At 42.9% G+C, this 18,033-nt stretch overlaps 1 long non-coding RNA gene across 2 annotated transcripts in view; it reads left to right on the top strand.

Annotated features, from left to right (window-relative positions):
• Positions 1–18,033, top strand: part of LOC122457194 — a 68,416-nt gene that overhangs the window by 47,886 nt on the left and 2,497 nt on the right. The window contains exons 2-3 of one of the 2 annotated variants that reach the window (XR_006276601.1): positions 11,792–11,937; positions 13,322–13,422. This is a non-coding gene — a long non-coding RNA (uncharacterized LOC122457194). The remainder of the gene's footprint in view (positions 1–11,791; positions 11,938–13,321; positions 13,423–18,033) is intronic. The other variant, XR_006276602.1, reaches the window with a different exon arrangement.

Raw genomic sequence — 18,033 nt, 5'->3', positions numbered from 1 at the left:
CAGCAGTTTGTAATCAAATGTTAGCACCCCTGTATGTTGGCCTGTATCTCCATCTCCTGACCTCTCAAGGCGAGCTACAGGGCCTTATTTTCATGAAAGTCAACAGTTCTAGGCTATTTCAGACCAGGACAAAGGAGCTTCCTCCCATCCCCCCCATCCAATCTTTTCCTTGCCACCTCTTTTTCAAATGAAACTTGCAAATTCTCAGTATTGCCCTGAAATTTTGCTCCTGCTGTGGAATGGACAGGAAAATTTAGAGCTCCATTCTGATGCACTTTGAGCTCTGGCAGGTCCTCGCATTCATTTTGTCAGGCTTGCCATTCAGACTCCTGGCCTGGCAGCAGTAGCCAGACTTAAACTGCACAACCGTGGCCTGAAAACACAGCTACTGGAGCCTGATTATCACCAAATAACATCTCTGCCTTGCTGCAGACACTAGACTAACCAATATCCACAGCTAGATGAGAACTCCTTTGAAGCACAGAGACTGTGTGGCGTGTGCAGGGAGTGGCACATTTGAGGTGGTGACATTTCACTGTGCATGTGGTGAGCAGACCAGATAAGACCACCTGCGTCATTATTAATTACACTGCTTCACACACACGATTTGTAGACTCCTGCATAAACCGGAGAGGGTGAAACAAAAGCAGAAACCCACTGTTGCAAAACATGGCATCCGAAACACTTTGCATGATGCAACCTTTTTTTTAAAGTGCAAAGGAAAATGGAGAGGGGGCAATTATGGTCTCTGACAGTTCATGGTGCTAGTCTAGACAGCTCTGAGCCTACTGAGTGAAGATTTGTAATGCAAGTGCTAACAAAGAATTAGAAGGGATATAAACCCTCATGCTTCAGGGTTGAAACCAATCTCTGTTGGGGATCAGGATGAAAATTTTGAGGCCAGATTGTCCCACACCTGCCTTCTGCAGGGTTTTTTGCACTGTCCTTGGAAGCAGCCGGTGCTAGCCACTGCTGGAGACAGGATACTGGGCTGGATGGAGCAGTCCACTCTTGCTGTTCCTATCTTGTGTGTTGATATTGAATATGGCAGACAGGGTGCTGTCAAAGGCTCTGTGGTCTAACGAGCAGAGACTAGGAGATGAGACCCCTGGATTCTACTCTTGTTGATTACTGATCATGTGTTACTTTTGGACAAATTGCCCAGTCTAAAGAAATTTTCCAATCTCACTTCAAGTTGAGCACCTAAATGACTGGGCTGACATTGAGTGCTGAGAGTCCAAAACTTCTATTAAGTGGGATTTGCTCAGTGCCTTGAAAATCAGGCAACTTACCAGGTGAATATGGATTTAGGTGCCTAAAATGAGGCACTCTGGTATGATCTCATCCCGCTTTGCTCATCTACTAAATATCACGGATTTGCTGCACAGGGCTGGCATTAGACATTGTCTAATGTTTACCCAGCACTGGGAGACTTTACTCTGGACATACAGCTGTTGTGTGCCAGATGGACCAGACCTAGAGCTGGGACAAACTATCTGCCAGAATTTTGCTTGCAGGAATAGCTTTGATCAGCATCACTGGAAGAGGGAAACTAATCTTACCTCTGGGAATTGAGGAAAGATAAAGATCTCAAACAAAGCTATGCTATAAAGGAAACTTTTATATCCATATACCATGGAGGAGGAAATACCTTTGAAAAACATCTGGGATCCACATTAGGTCCCTATCCTAACCAGTGAGGGGCCTGGCAGAGGATGGGCTCCTGTCAACTAAGATTTTTGGAAACCTTTTGTAATAACTTAATACAATTTTTATCCTCCTGCTGTAGTGGTGCCTTTCATAAGGGATAAATGCCAAAAACTAAATGATTTTTAATAACAAAAGACCTAACCTTGAATATAATGTGCTGCTTATTGCTTATTTTAACCAGCAACTGCCCTCTTCCAAAACATAAATGTTCGAAGCCTAGGAGCTGGAGTTTGAATTAAAAAGGGAACAAATTATTTCTGGTACATACTGTATTGATTCAGTGTCTACATTTGGATTTGCAAAACAATAAGCTGACTTCATGTGGTAGCTTCCTGCATTCTCCTGCAATATGCTCTAATGGTAGGAGTAAGGCTCTGGATGGCAAGCATCCCCCAAGTTCTAAACCTGTCGGAGAAGTGGTTGCTTGTGTGACCTTGTGGGGAGTCCTCTGACTTCCTGTTTAATGGAGCCCATCTGTAAAACTGGGTTTAAAAGCTGTTCTTTTCCCAAATACCAGATGCTTCATCTGAGCTGAGTTTTCTCAGGAAAACTAACTCACACAGAGAAGAGTTGCTTCATGGGAGCAGAGCTAATCATTTTCAACCTATAGCATAGGACTTTGGGTGTTTTGACCAAATGTCAATTTGCAGTGGAAAATCATTAAACTACTTTTTTCACTTTTGCCAAAATTTTCCACAGGGGGGTGAAAACCCCTGTTCCCAACCAGCGATGGATGCTTTGTGCAAACTGGAGAAGAGTAAAAAATGTACTTGTGAATTTGGATATTAGCAAGTGATACTTTTTCTGTCACTGTCTAAATGCTCTTCTTACAAGAAGGCAGCAAGGAAGAAAAACATTGACATTTAACCCAAGGAGAAGAAGTCTACAGCTACTCACTCACTCACACAACCCAAAATGCTCCCTTTCATTAAAAACTGAAAATTCAAGTTGTACTGATTTGTGCAAGCTGAGGAACTGGCCCTAAAATTCTTACCTGTCAGTCCACTGATGTATTTCACTCAGTTTCACTTGTCTGGTATCTCAAACGTTGAGGAAAGTTTAGCATGTGTGTAAGTAAGCAGCTGACTCAACACACCATAGGCAAGCTTCATTTGGACAGAACTGTGAGCTTTCTCCTGCACAACTCGGCAAGTGACACGGCAAAACATAATTTTCCAATAAGTTATTGGAATGTGTTGGGGCAACACTGTTTCAGAAAGTGGAGGGAGTAAGCAGTGGGACAGCCATTTTAGACTTGATTCTGGCCAACAGGGAGGAATTGGTTGTGAATCTGAAGGTGGAAGTCAATTTGGGTAAAAGTGATCATGAAATTATGTATTCCGTGATGCTACTGATAGGAAGAAGTGAAAGCTGCATAATGAGAATGATGGACTTGACAAAAGTAGACTTGAACAAACTCAGAACTGGTAGGTTAAATTTTCATACCATGAAACCTAATAAAGAAGTTCAGGAGATCAGACAGTTCCTCAAGGAGGCAATATTAAAGGCAAAACTGCAAATTATCCTGATGTGAAGGAAAGATGGGAAGAATAGTAAGAGGCCAAAATGGCTCCATCAGAGCTCTTCAATCACTTGAAAATCAAAAAGGAATCCTAAAAGTGGAAGCATGGACAAATTGCAGAGGAGGCCTACAGAAGAAGAGCAAAAGCATGGAGGGACAACATCAGAAAGGCTAAGGCATAAAATAAGTTATACCTAGCCAGGGACATCAAAGGCAAAAAGAGGAGGTTATTTAAATATATTAAGAGGAAGATGAAGGCCCTCTACTTAATGAGGGAAGGAGAGCTAATAACTGGTGATCATCAAGAAGGCTGAAGTGTTAAATGCCTATTTTTCTTTAATCTTTGCTAAAAAGGTAAACGGTGCCCAGCTACTCCACACAATTAATATTAACAAGGGGGAAGAAATGCAAGCCACAACAAAACAGGTTGGCGTGGCCTGATGAAATTCATGCTAGGGTCCTTTTAGGAACTAGCTGAAGAAATCTCAGAACAGTTAGCAATTACCTTTTTGAGAACTGCTCTAGGATGAATGAGATCCCAGAAGCCTGGAGAGGGGCAAACGGAGTACCTATCTTTAAAAAGTAAAACAAAGGGGATATTGGACAATTAAACCAGTTGGCCTTTCATACCTGGAAAGATACTGAAACAAATTATTTAACAATTTGCAAGCACCTAGAGAATAATAGCGTTATAAGGAATAGCCAGTGAGGATTTGTCAAGAACAAATCATGCCAAAACAACCTAATTTCCTTCTTGGACACAGTTATTGGCCTAGTGGATGGGGCAGGAAGGAGTAGACAGATGTACCTTGATTTTTTTTTTCTTGGAAAGGCTTTTGACACATTCCCACACAAGTCTCATAAGCAAACTAGGGAAATCTAATCTAAGTAAAATTAGAGTGAGGTGGGTGCACAATTGCTTGAAAGACTCTATTCAAAAAGATTGTTTGCATCGATTGTTTGCTGACAAACTGGGAGGGTGTATCAAATCCAGTCCCACAAAGGTCAGTCCTGGCTGTAGTACTAGTCAATATTTTTGTTAGCGACTTGAATAATGGAATAAAGAGGATAATTGCAAAACGTGTGGATGATGCCAAGCTGGGAGGGTTGCAAGCATGTTGGGTGACAGGATTAGAATTTAAAAATGTTGACATTGAAGTATTTTTGGTCTGATATCAAGATGAAATTCAATAAAGATAAGTGCAGAGAACTTCACATAGGAAGAAGAAATAATCAAATGTACAGCTGCAAAATGCAGAATAACTGGCTACGTGGTGGTGATGCTGAAAAGGATTTGGGGGTTATACTGGATCACCGATTGAATCTGAGTAAACAATGGGATGCATTTGCAAAAAAAAAAGGCTAGTGTCATTTCAGGGTATATTTATAGGAATGTTGTATGTTAGATACAGGAGGTAATTTGTCCCGCTCTACTCAGCACTGGTGAGACCTCCAGCTGGAGGATAGTTTCCAATTCTGGCTGCCCCACTTCAGGAAAGATGTGGACAAATTAGAGTCTGAGGAGAGAAACAAAAGCGATAAAAGGTTTAGAAAACCTGACCTATGAGGAAAGGTTAAAAGGGGCATAATTAGCATTGAGAAAAGACCTGAGTTATCTGATAAACCTTCAAATACGTTAAGGGCTGCTATAAAGAGGAGTGATCAATTGTTCTCTGTAACCACTAAAGGCAGGACAAGAAGTAATGGGCTTAATCTGCAGCCAGGGAGATTTAGGTTAGATGTTAAGAAATAAGGGTAGGTAAGCTCTACAAGAGACTTTCAAGGGAGGTTGTGGAATCCCCATAACAGGAGGTTTTTAAGAACAGGCTGGACAAACACCTGTAAATCTGGACCATCCTTGACTTGGGCCTGCCTCAGAGCAGGGGGCTGCACTTGATTTTTTTTTTTCCCACATCCCTTCCAGCCCTACATTTCTATGATTCTATTAAATCTCTTAAGACAGGTTTGCAGCACTGCTTCTATTTTAGCACATTGGGCCCCCATTGGAAGCACTGCAGTGCACCTCATTCCTGATCTGTTGGGCTTCCCTGCTATTTCATTTGTCGCCCCTTTTAACAGAGAGGGGCAGTCAAAATGCACACACATCTCCCACAGAACATGTCAGGGACATGTCCTTATAAAAAAAAAATATATATATATATGTGTGTATGTGTATGTGTATGTGTATATATGTATATATACACACACACACTGTAGCAACATAGTTGTAGTAATCCTCGCTGTAGTAGCACAAACTCAAACACAAGGAGCCCATCTCATTAGGGGTTGCAACATTGAGAGTGGAGGGGTAAGAGGGAACCTTTCCTTTCAGTGGCCTCTGAACCCCAACTGTACAGGGTGACCTCTTCACCCCCTGGGGTCACTGGGACCCATGCAGTGCCTTCATGTGGCCTTAGGGACAAGTGAAACTCCTGGAAGGAGCCAGCCCCAGTGGTCCAGAGAAACTGAAGTCAGTGGGGACCCTTGGGCACGGAAAATGTTATGACTCTTGTTACAACTTTGACTCTGGACTGGTTGGCTGTTGGCTCCCATCTTCTCCCTCACAACTTCTTCACCTTATCTGCCCCCCTACATGCTTCCCTCCCTCTAATCCCCTCCTAACAACTGCCCCCAAAGAATTTAAAATAAATTCCATGAAGTTGGCAAATCCATAACACTCTACACTGTGTCCCTTTTCCCTGCTCTTTGTCTGCCTGCTCTATTTAGTTTGTAAGCTTTTGGGGGGAGCATCAGTGTTGCAATTATACTGTTTGAGTCCCTCAATATTTGGTGGTGATGAAGCCTCTGATCTTGGTGTTGTGAACACATAACTCCAGTTTTGCTGGGGGTTATGGAGAATAGACGTTCCCAGCCCTTCACAATTGTGGAGACAAGGTAGAAAGTGTGACCTGAGTAAGGCTCAAAATATAAATACCCAAAATGTGTAGCTTTTTTTAAACTATGATTTTAAGTCAATCCTGGTTTTTTGTGTTTTGGTTGGGGGGGGGGGGGGAAGACCTGAATCTCTGTGAATTCTTGAAGCTGCAAATACTGGCACAGGGAATATCTATCACTCTGTGCAATGCCTAGTCCAAAGAGGCTTCCATTCTCCTCTGACCCTATGGCCAGATATTTAAAGAGACCTAAATCCAGTTGAAATCAATGGAAGTTAGTCACCTAAATACCATGAAAAATCTGGCCTCTAGGCATTAGCGTACTGTAAGGCATAGTGTATTGGATCATGGCTATGGAATAATGTAGCCTTTTAAAATAAGGGCTGCTGGCTGCTTTCAGCAGGTCTTACCTTTATGGAAATTTGGCAAAGGGCACTCATTCCCCTTCCACCTGCTTCCCTGTGTCCATTTTGCTTTGTGGTCCCCGTGTTTTCTCTGCTGTTACTATATCCCTTATCTCTATCCCGCCCCCGGGTATGCTGGTAAATTTCACATTGTAAACTGCTATTGATTTCCCTACTAATGCACCTTGCTACATTGCAGAACGCAGACCAAACAGAACCCAGTCAGCCACTTAAACACAAATACCGCCTTCCCATTAGACTAGGATGATCATGCAGCTATAACTTGAACAGGTTCCCAGTGATCCATGGTGCTTAGCTAAAATGAAGGTAATGCTGCAAATATCCACCAAAGAGAGATTCAAGCCCTTTTTCCTTGCATAAAAAAAACTATTTTGTTTGTTCCTTGTTACCTGCAAATGAGAGAGGGGGAAAAAATGCTGCATTCCACCACTGCTTATAGCATTATTCCAGCTACACTGATTTGCAGCTCCCTTTCCCCCTAGCTAATAAGTAATCATGAGAAGGTTTGTGCTCTTTGTTATATTTGGCCCAGAAAACACATTTTCCCCACCTCACTCAGTAAAATGCTTCCTGAGATTTATTTGTGACCCTGTAAATAGCTTTCATTTAATTTACTGGGCTACTGTATGAAATCATACCTACAAAACAGGCATTCCGTCCAGCTCGACTTTACTGAGGAGGGTCTGTGTGTGGAGGATGGAGGGACAGATTTTTTCTAAGTATTTTTCCCCCTAAAGAAATTGTCCCCACTTCTTGTTGTCTTTAACCAGCTCCACCAAAGGACATCAGCCTGCAAAACCAGCTTTTGTTTTACTTTAAGCACCAACTATGTGTGGTGCTGAGCAAGGCAAAATGCAGTTTCTAAACCTAAGAACTGCAATTTGAGGCCTGGGTCCTGTAGTGTGCACCACACAAGTGTTGAGGTCAGGTTGCCTCGAGCTTGCTGCAGGGTCAACCAGGGCATAAAAGGCAGAAATAGAGAAGGAGACCCCCTGGGACCTAGAGGAAGGTATTAACTCAGTATTTATTTTCTCTCTCTCCTTGTACATGATGCAGGTTTGCAGAAGGCAGACTGCCACAGCTTGGTCTTTGCTTCCCCCATTGCTTATGCAAATGCCTGTAGTCTGGCATACATAGAGGTAGCACAGGAGAGGGGAAGGGACATCAAGCCTGGCCTTCGTGGACCAACAGGGAGAGGGAGGATGTGAGATCTTAGATGAAAGCTGGTATAGAGGTGGGAAATCTTAAAGCCCTCTATGTATGTTTGTTTTTCACAGCAAACTGTGTCCCTCTGGTGGCTGGTCTGCAAAAATAACAGCCTCCTGCTGTTTGGAGTTACTCCCTTAGCGATGGAAGGTCCCAGGTTCAAATCCTCAGACCTCTCATTGTAGCATCATTACACACACAATGGAGATGCTTTGGAGGCTGTGTGGCTCCTGCTGCATCTCGCCCAACATGACAGTGCACAATAGATTGTAAAATCCCAGGCAATGCGCTGGCACGACCATGACAATGGGAGTTTTGTCCTCATTAGTTTTCAGAAATAAAGGGTTTCTACTCTGCCCAACCTCAATTGCATGTCAATAGGAACGGGCTTCAGCAAAACCCCAACCACTTGGTAACAAGAGTGGTGTCTCAATCTGAGGAACAAAGGAATTCTGCTCCCCCACTTCCTATCTCCCCACCCCAATTCCCTAGTAAACTACGTTGGTTCTGAGTTCTGCAAGCTTTATTTGTGCATTGATAGAGCCATTTGGGGGTGGGTTATAAATCATTAGAGCTAGTTGACATCTGTGAATGTTTTCTACTTTTCCTTTTTTGCTCAACACATTTTTTTTTTCTCAGAAGGCACCAGAACATAGAGAAACGCTGCATATATTGTTTTCCTCTGATGGAAGCAACTTCTAGATTAATTTTTGTTTTCTTTTTAATTGGAAGCATTTACAAATCCTGAAGCAGTTGCCCATTTAAATGCTGACTTTAGATTACATCTTCATGCTCACAGCATGTGCGGCAGGGCAGGAGGCAGGAGGGGTATATGCTGCAGTAAACTCAACTATTTCTTCTCTGCCTCCTTAGTTCTAAGTTAAACTAGAATGTGAATATTAAGATGGGGAAGATGGAAATCTACTACATTCCAGTGTCACTGTTAGTCCGTGACTTTTAGTGTCTAGCAAAGGTATGTATTTAAGCTATGAATTTAGGGCTTATTACAATATGTAACCCACTAACCTGCTCTTTGTCCTATGACTGCAGAGGTGTTAACAGGCCACTCTATTTTGAATGGTCCCTTAGCTACTTACGCTAAACAATCTGTTCCACCTTGCAGTTAGTTGTGACGCTGGGAGTACCTTTCCCAGACCAGAGGGCGAGCTCTGAGTAGCTCAAAAGCTTGCGTCTCTCACCAACAGAAGTTGATCCAATAAAATATTACTTCACCCAGCTTGTCCTTTGGTACATTGAGTTTTCAGGGGAGAAACAAAGGCACTTTGCATCTTCTCCAAGCTCTGGTTGCAAGTGGCTGGTGCCTGAGGAACCGTCACTGAATCATCAGAGAAGACTGACAGTCTCCCTCCAAATGAGGAAACTGATAGTTTTTTCTATTTGGGTGCAAGTAGGCCACCATTTTTCCTAATTAGTCATGATGTCTTGCCCATCACAGGAGTAAACAGCAAGTGTCCCCTAAGGACACAAGATGAGAAGCACTATTTATTGCTGTTCTCGGAGGAAGCAGACAACATGAAGGGTGAAATATCGGGAGTAATTAAGAAAAATAAGGGCTTAAGTACTTTATTGCACCAACAGCAGGAGTGTGCTGCCAGTTCCTCACAGGCTTGTTGTGAACCAGACAGCCTCAAGTATTTTTTTTTCTCCTAGGAACCCACATAGAATTTGCTCTGTAGTGCTTGTATAATGACTTTCATGTGAGGGTCTTGGAGCCTAGCTGACACCTAAATTAAACCTCCTAATGCCCCCAGCTGGTACAGTAACTGCTGTTTTATTGCCATTTCTCAGCTGCTTAAGTGAAGCAAAGTGACTTGCTCAGGGTGTCAGACAGATGGAGCTGGAACCCATAAGTCATGACTCCTAGCTCCTTGCTCAGACTATTACATAGTACCTAACTTACATTAGGTAACTTCAGGTCAAGGTGATAGATTTGCATATGCCTTGTTTCCCTGTGCATCTTCAGAGCCAAACCAAGGTTGTTTCCTCTTTCTTGAACTGGTCCTTTGCTTTATCTGCCACGTAGGAGTTCTTCACCTAGTACTCGTGGGTTTGCTGGGCATGTCTAAGCTCTACAGGAGATCTGAACATTTCTGTAATAGGGTAGAGGAGAGATGGGAAAGAATGAGGGAACCCAAACGGGTTCCAAGTGAAGGATCGCTATGGGTATTGCCATCCTGTGGAAGTGTGCGATGGGGCTGTGGTGGTGGCAGGGGGTTGTCATGTGTTTAACACAACATCTGGGCCTTCTCTTTGTTTGGCCTGTGGTCAGTAAGCTGGCTTTTCTCTCCTATTGCTTTGTATGAAAGTTGTGGAGGCCCAAAGAAATTTTAAACTAAAAATTCAGATTTGTTTTTCTCTGCCGCCACCACCACCACCATGTTTCTTACTCAGGTGAGAGTTGTGTGGATTTCATGTCCTCAGACTTCTCACACTGGTTCTGTAATTCACTTACATACCCAGGAAAGCGCATGCCATTGTAAGGCATGCAGGTCTCTGTTTCTGTCTGGAGAGGCCCAGGTACTAGGGGTCACATGGGTACTTTTAGCAGTCTGACACCTGTGAAGTCCTAGAATGAGACATGGGTCTGGTTATGGTAGGCCCCTGAGGCAGAATATTAAAATGGGAGGGAAAAGTAATATTTAGAGAGCTGGAAGCACACAAGTTATTTGAACAAAACATTTCGACATTGCCACAGAAAAGCTGAAGGGCCTGTTTTTACTCAACCAGTTTTCCACCACTGACTCTGCTAGCCCCAGTCGAGTTACTCCTGACTTAAACTAGGCTAAGCCAGAAGGCCCAGTCACTTTCTATTTAAGTAACAAAAATGTGGGGGGGTTGTTTGTGCTATTTTCCAGCTTGCTTATCATCCCCTTCTCCCTCTTCCCCTCCCCCCTCCCAAAAAAATCCGTGACCCAGGTAGCAACCAACACCTTGTGGCTTTTACAGTCTGGGGAACTTTTTTTTAGCAAATCACTGACTTGAGGTAGAGGTGCTGGGCAAGGGATCCTGTTGGATTTGCATTCTCAGAAGACTGGAGCTAGCTATGCCACTTAAGAGCTTGTCCATCATTCTTTTTCGTGCTTTTGATAAGAAAGCTGAGGTACATTAAGGAAAGCGTCTGGAAAGACGGTGCCTCTTAGCCTACATTCTAAAATGATTGGGGAACGGGCATGCCATGGGGGCTTCAAAGGATGTGTTCCATTACAAATTTAGCTCTTCTCCAGGGGTCTCCTTGGGCCCGTTAATCTCATTCCACCGTCCCCACCTTCACCCTGGACTTGTGTTTGGAATGAAGTTTAAACTGTAGCATGGCTCCACAAAGGAAGAACCATTTGCTTCTGAAGCAGAATTGTTGGAGAGCTCAGTCAGAAACCATATCTGTGCAGACGATGTGAAAACCTGATTACAGGAAGCATTACTGGACTTCACTTTAATTTTCCTCTGTAACCCTAGCTTTGGCTGACAAGTATAATAGATCTCTGGGATACATCTTGTACTAAAAGAAAATGTCTAGTCAAGTGTTTAAAATCCCTCCATTCTGGAGTTTGCTAATAATGTCATTACTTCACGGGTTACACGTTATTTTTAGGACAGCTATTTCCTCCTACATTAAGCCTCATTAAGATTGTGCTGTAGTGTTTCTAAAGCAGAATAAGTGGAATGTAGCCTTTTTTGATATAAAGAGCATATTAAAAAAAATCCATGGGGCTGTTCATCTTGTCTCCCCTTGGACCAACTGCTACAAACACCCATTAGGACATTTTAGGGGACTTCTGAAAGTGATCCTTTATTCAGAGGGGAGGGAGGAAAAGCTAATGGCCAGCAACTTCTGACCTGGCAAATGCTGCATTTCATTCATTTATATTTAGTTCACTTACAGCAGTGTCTTCCTTTCGTTTGCTCTCATGCCTCGTGTTCCTTCGACTAGCAATACCAAGGCTCTGAAAGAAGAGCTAATAAATGGTGGTGGTGGGGCATATTTCTTCAACTCCAGTGAGATTATTTTAATTCAGGAGCCAGGGAAGGTGAGACGTGTTGCCTTCATGTGTGGATCCTGGAACCAGTGCCATGCAGCATGCTTCAGGAGAGGCATAACAGGTGCAGCTCTGGCAACAAAGATGTGAAATCAAATGTGAAAGATGAGTGTTGAAAATCACAGGTAGGAATTCATCCTCCAAAATGACTCATCACACCATTAAGGAAGAGAGAAGGCTAGGAGCCGTGAAGGAGGCAGGCAGGCCATGTGGATTAACTTTAAAATATGCAGGGTGGCCAGAATCCCAGCCCAGCAAAGGAGATGAAGAGAACCTGAGTCACAAAAGAAAGCCAGGTCTTTGCCAAAGCTGCAGCTGTTTATTTTCATCTAGTAGATATTTATAGAGTGCTGTCATATCTAGCATTGTAGTCTCTGTGTGCTCCTTGGGGCTTTAGAATATAAAAAAATGGACAAAGTAGACTTTGTTGGCTTATGGCATTTGTATAAACTGCCACTTTATAGCATGACCTTGGGAGTTTTCACCTCCTTTCTTCCTTTTTGATTTATGGAATGATTGATCTTCTCTTGACAGTATCTGCAATTCCAATGCCACCAGCAGTCAGTATAAACTGGATGTGTCCTGGAGTTCTCTGCAACTGGAAAGGGGAAGGGAAAACCAGCTGCATCCTGCAGACTGCCACAGCATTCCAGGCAGTCCGCCAGCATGGCCTGGCTGTCTGTGATCCATGAGGTCACAAAGGCATTAATCAAAGTTTGAGCAGTGGTTGTCCAAAAAAAGGTTTCATGTAGGATGTCAAGGCCAATGAAAGTGACTTCTTTTGTCTTAAGGAAAAGTCCTGGTAGCAGAGCAGAAATGAGCCACAAATGAAGATGGGGAATGAGGTTGCTATGCCCAGCTGGAAACAAGCAGTAGCTGTAAAACAGATGACCGTTGAAATAGGTCTGCTTTTGTTGACTGACAGCTTTAGCAAAATTACTACTTCTATCAAAGAAGTAAAGGTTGAGTTCATAGCCTGCCAGGGGCAGTGGGCCCAAAAACTCAAGGGGACTTTACAGTCAGAAGCAGCAGCATGTTAAAGACACCAGGGAAATTAGGATTGTGGCAGTGTTCAGACATCCCAGAAAGAACATGGGATCTGAACCCAAAGAACAAGCAACTGAATCATTTGTGTAAAATATTGTACTATAAAACTGTCTTAAGGTATCCTATTAAGATAAGTGACATGCTGGTCATGAATCATTGTCATGTAGGTATGGGTTGTATGTATAAAGAATTGGGTATGGTGTGCTGGATATAAATTCTTAAAACGATTATGCACTGCCTCCAAAATGCTAGTCTGCCCTAGACAAAGAATTTGTCTGATGTGCTTGATTACAGGTAGAGAAAGTTAAACAAGGCAATCAAGATAACCAGTGACAGAGGAAACAATTTAATAAACACCTGGGGGAGATACACTCTGCACCCCCAGGAAGTCTTCCTGACTCTTGATATAAAAGATAATGGACTTCTGGTTTTTTGCTCCCTCTTAGCTTCTCCATCATTCAGGGGACATAGGGACCAGCACCCTCTGAGCCTGTGAATGGTGGATCCTCTTGGTCTGAAGGACAGGAGCCACAGACAGCTTGCTGAGAGTGAGAAACTTTTAGGTAAAGATATAGTTTCTAGAATCAAGTTTTTAGTCACTAGAAAGGAAGTTTTACTTTGTAACCGTTGTCCTGTTTCTGCTACCTCTGCTTAGTATCATTTTAAAACTGTTCTTGGTTTTAGTAAAACTAAGAATAAGTTTTTAACCATCTATCAGTGTTTGTTGCAGTAGAGAGGTGAGTCCTTAGCTCACCTAATGGCGACTTGGGTACGCTGTCTCTTGAGGCAGCAAATTTTGTCTAGTGAGAGGGACTAGATGCTATGGAGACATCTCTGGGGAACTTGGGAGCTGGAGTCACTGTTACCTCCAAGCCAAGGTAAAGACTGGCAGGTTCTTAAAGCTTGTGATGTGGACAGGCCGGTGAGGCGATGAGTTGACAGTCTTAATCTTCAGTAAAGCTCACTCTTGCTCTGGCTGGGGTGGGGGCCCCACAGTGGCTTAGGCTGCCTTGAGGAGACCATCACAAGAATCTTCACAGGATTCCTAACAAAGCCATGAATTTTAGTGAGAACGTAATGCTAATGACGTCAAATCCTGCAGTGAATAAATGTGGTGGTAACTGACCATCCGTTCTATAATTTTTCAAGAGCAAGTGGAAAATATACTATTGAAGAGCAGCTGCTGGTGCCATATTTATTCACTTGGCAATGTCTGATTTTCTTCACCTGTATATTGTCTCTGTTGGCCCAGTCACTAACTTTTGGAGGCTCCATCTCTGCCAGGATTGATAGTTTTTGTTTGCCCATAAGCAAGAGAGCACAGTTTTTTTGAGATGTTGCACATTTACAGCACATAAAGAACAGCAATTGGGGATCTATGAAGCTGCTTGTTGCATAGGTGCATGAGGCATAATTGTTTCCTCTTTGTCAATGTCACCTGTAAAGGTGGTTTTGGCCCACTCTTTCCTGAACATCATTCTACATCTACAAACACACAAACCTTTTGCCTTCCCTTCTGTCTCTCTTCTGAAGTACCCTAGAATAATCTTCTTGCATGATTTTCTCACACACCCCCGGTATTCTGACTTGTATTCTGATTTAGCTAACAGGGATAACTACGCTCATATACAACATCCACTTCACCTATGGATAGCCAGGTTATAATATAGGTACCAAGTAGGAAAGTTCTCCTGTCTCCTGTGATTCTAAGTGAGTTAGATTCCCAAATTCTCTAGGCAGATGAACCAAGATAAGACCTTGACCTTAGAAGCCAATGGCAACTATCCAGTACAGCTTGAATAGCAAATACTGAGTACTTGCAAAGAAATAGTCAAACCATTGATTTTTTTTAATCGCACGCAACTCCTTGAATGCCTCTCAATAATGAGGAAATTGCAACCTGCTCAGGTATTGCAGTAAATGACTAAACGTCAAATTATTTGTTGTGAAATATTAATTTAACTCTACACACAAGAATATAAGAACATCTTTTTTTTTTTTTTCACACACACCCCCCCCCCCCCGTAAAGATCCAGGATTACAGGTGCATTTGGGAGCTGAAAACCACTCCCTGTACAATGGAAGATTGGTTTTGGTGGGGCATAATAGCCATGTATGTAAACTGAAGAACCAATAGCTTTATCTAAAGGGAATCAATGGATAATTGCTACATTTTTAATGTTCAATTTCCATTTTTCTGCCCATGATTAAGGTGAGAAAATTGTGATGGGGGCCTTCCTTAATGTAATGTTCAGACCCTCTAGAAAGGGAATAAGGGGGTGTTAGTCATTCTATATATATTCAGTATAAAGCATGATGATATCTTTGTGCTTGGAGAGGATGAGCCATGTGAAGCAGTACATGTATCAGACCTGTTCCAGGCCTTCATTATATGTTCAAAGATATAGCAGCATGACTACTGGTGGTAGAGTTTTCAATCAGCCCTTACTGGACTGAGCAGGAGGAAGGGAAAATGTAATTGTGCTTATATAGGGAAGAGGAACTGCAGGGGGAGCAGAAGTTCCCAATCAACATTCATACCCTTTAAGATTCATTTACCTTCATCTCAGAGAGTGCAAAATTCTGGCAGATATAGCCATCTGTCCACTTCAGCATGGAGAACAGAATGGAAAGCACAACCTAATGGTACCTTAAAGTGTGGTCTCCTGATAAAGGCATCTTAGAAAGCTGTGGTTATTTGCACATTTCAGTTAGGGAAGGTGTTTGTAGCTGTATTTGTTTAATATCTGCTGTCTGGGATGTCGTAATGGAGGATACTTTTAAAGCACCATTAGTGTTTGTGCTGACTCCTGCTTTGTTTTGAAAGGGCAAAGTACATCAGCTAAGAGGTTTTATTTCTTTAAATCTATTTGTCACCTCTTTGCTATGAACTGTCTAATAGATGCCCCCTTCACTCATGCTGTCTGACCTAAGGTCATGCAGCATGGTACATCCAAGTTCCCCTGCATTTGTACTTAGTGACACTTACAGAAGTGTCCCTAGATTGCTGGCTTTGTCCTTGTCAGCCAGCCACGTTCACAGACATTCTTAACCCTGCAAAGTCCTTTTTTTTTTTTTTTTTTTTTTTTTTTCCCCTCATACTTCCCGAGGTTGTAGCAAAAAGTTTTCAATCAATATTCACACTGCATGTTTCCACTTGCAGTCATCTTTGTGCAGGGCTACTTAGTTTAAATCTTAATTTACCAAAAAAGTCCACAAAACCTCCTCGGGTTACCACATGAATGCTAATCATGTGGTGATCCTTGTTCTCCCCTTCCCAGTCCTTCCTACTGTTATACCCATGATTGCATCTTGTTTCAGATTTCAAGGCCTTCGGGGCAGGACTGTTTGTGCTCCCGGATCTACACAGCAGTTAATGCAATGGAGCCCTGATCCCGTATGGGTCCTCAGTGCTCCCAGACTACAATTAGTAATTCTTTCCAATTCTGAGTTCTAGTAGTTCCAAGCAGTCTCCTTTTCCCTACCCTAACCTGGATAGTAGATGTATAATATAACTGTCATTTTAATATAACTATTAACATCATTTATAATGTTCTAATTAATGATAGAATCAGGAGTGTCATTGGGCATGTTGTATACAATCAACAGCAGATGGCTTAAAACTTTCTGGCAGTTGCCACAAATGGGCACGTCTGTGTCTGAGCAGGTTACTGATGGGAAAGGGCCTTGGAATTCCCCGTTTCCTTGGTAGATAGGGTGGCACAGATGGACTGTGGGTATATCAGATTATATTAGAAATTGCTCGATTTTGACACTTTTGGCTTTTAGTCTTCCAACGGGAATGTTGGCATGGAGTGCTCATAGAGGAGTCCAGCTGCAAATGCCGTCCCTTCCACACTGGCAAGAGGGGTGGGGTTCACATTTTGGGGTTCCAAGTTGGGCTGGTGACGGGCGGGGTGTTCAGGGCGTAAGGGAAAAGTCGCCACGGTTCAGCACACATCGGATAGTGCTGGAAGCACGCTAGGGAAAACTCACATTCTGCATTTCAGAGCATTAAGTCACTGTGATCAATGCCAGACTCGACCGCAGGCATGGGGTGGATGATCTTGGGCTGTTTGTGGTGCCCTCGTGCTCACAACAGCCCTTTTGATGGAAACTGGAAACCTTTCATGTAATATAGATTGTGAAGGAGTGCGGCGTATAATTTGCAATGACCCATCTCTCTGGTTGGCATTTAAAGGTCACATTATGAACATGACACTCTCTGAGTTGGTCAATTTAGAAGAGCCCAAACTTTGTGTAGAATGGAAAAGTGGGGGAAGGGAAACTAAAATAAAACTGACAACTGTCATTGTTTAAAGCTAACAAGGAGCCATAGAAAAGCTCCCATTGTACTGCCAATAGCCAGATCAAGGGAGCCCTGTGGCAGAGCCATGGTCAATGCAAGTATTTGGCAGAGAAGTGGCTGCTTTGCTAATGTAGCTGGAGGGAATTGGTGGGGGCAGAGGTGGGGGTTCTCAGTGGCAAGATAGAGTAATAGAAGAAGAATGGGCTTCCTCTTTGAAGGGGGGATGCTCAAGCTTTTATTTAAGGGCATGGACTGAGGGAACAATGTGACTAGCTGATGGGACTGTAACAGGACAGCTTTGCATGTGCTCATTAGCCCACAAAAGCATCCTTTGCTGAATCATAATGACATAATACAGCAGGACAGTGTGACAGGGCTATAAATATAGATATACATACATGCACATGTCAGCAATCATCCTGCATTGTACCTCCCAGTGCTACAGGAAGCCAGGACGGCACTCCCAGTTGTATATTATGAACACAAGCAATACATTGTTACCGGTAAGCATTCTCTAATGCACTCTGGAGTCTAGCATAAGGATGGTGGCTGAGATGGGGCCTTGGATGGGTGTAAGGCAGGGAAAAAAGAAAGCTTCTATATGGCTGTGAAGGCCGCATGCCTTGAGGGATTTCAATAAATGTACATCTTGCCATCAAATGATGGGAAGAAAATTGATTAAATGTTTACTGAATGTACATAACAAGATTCAATATCAATAGCTTAGGTACTTTGAAGGCAGGAAAGTAAAGTTCTCACCAAATGCACTTCAGTCTGAAGGGGCATCTCCCCACAACTGGAATTAGATCATTACCGGGGAAGATCCAAGGCTGAGAGAGAAATGATTTGCCTTAATGAGCTCAGC

This window comes from Dermochelys coriacea, chromosome 22, assembly GCF_009764565.3.
Source record: "Dermochelys coriacea isolate rDerCor1 chromosome 22, rDerCor1.pri.v4, whole genome shotgun sequence".
Lineage (NCBI taxonomy): Eukaryota > Metazoa > Chordata > Testudines > Dermochelyidae > Dermochelys > Dermochelys coriacea.
The sequence above is the reverse complement of the archived record's forward strand: the minus strand, read 5'-3'. Positions and strand labels throughout refer to the sequence as shown.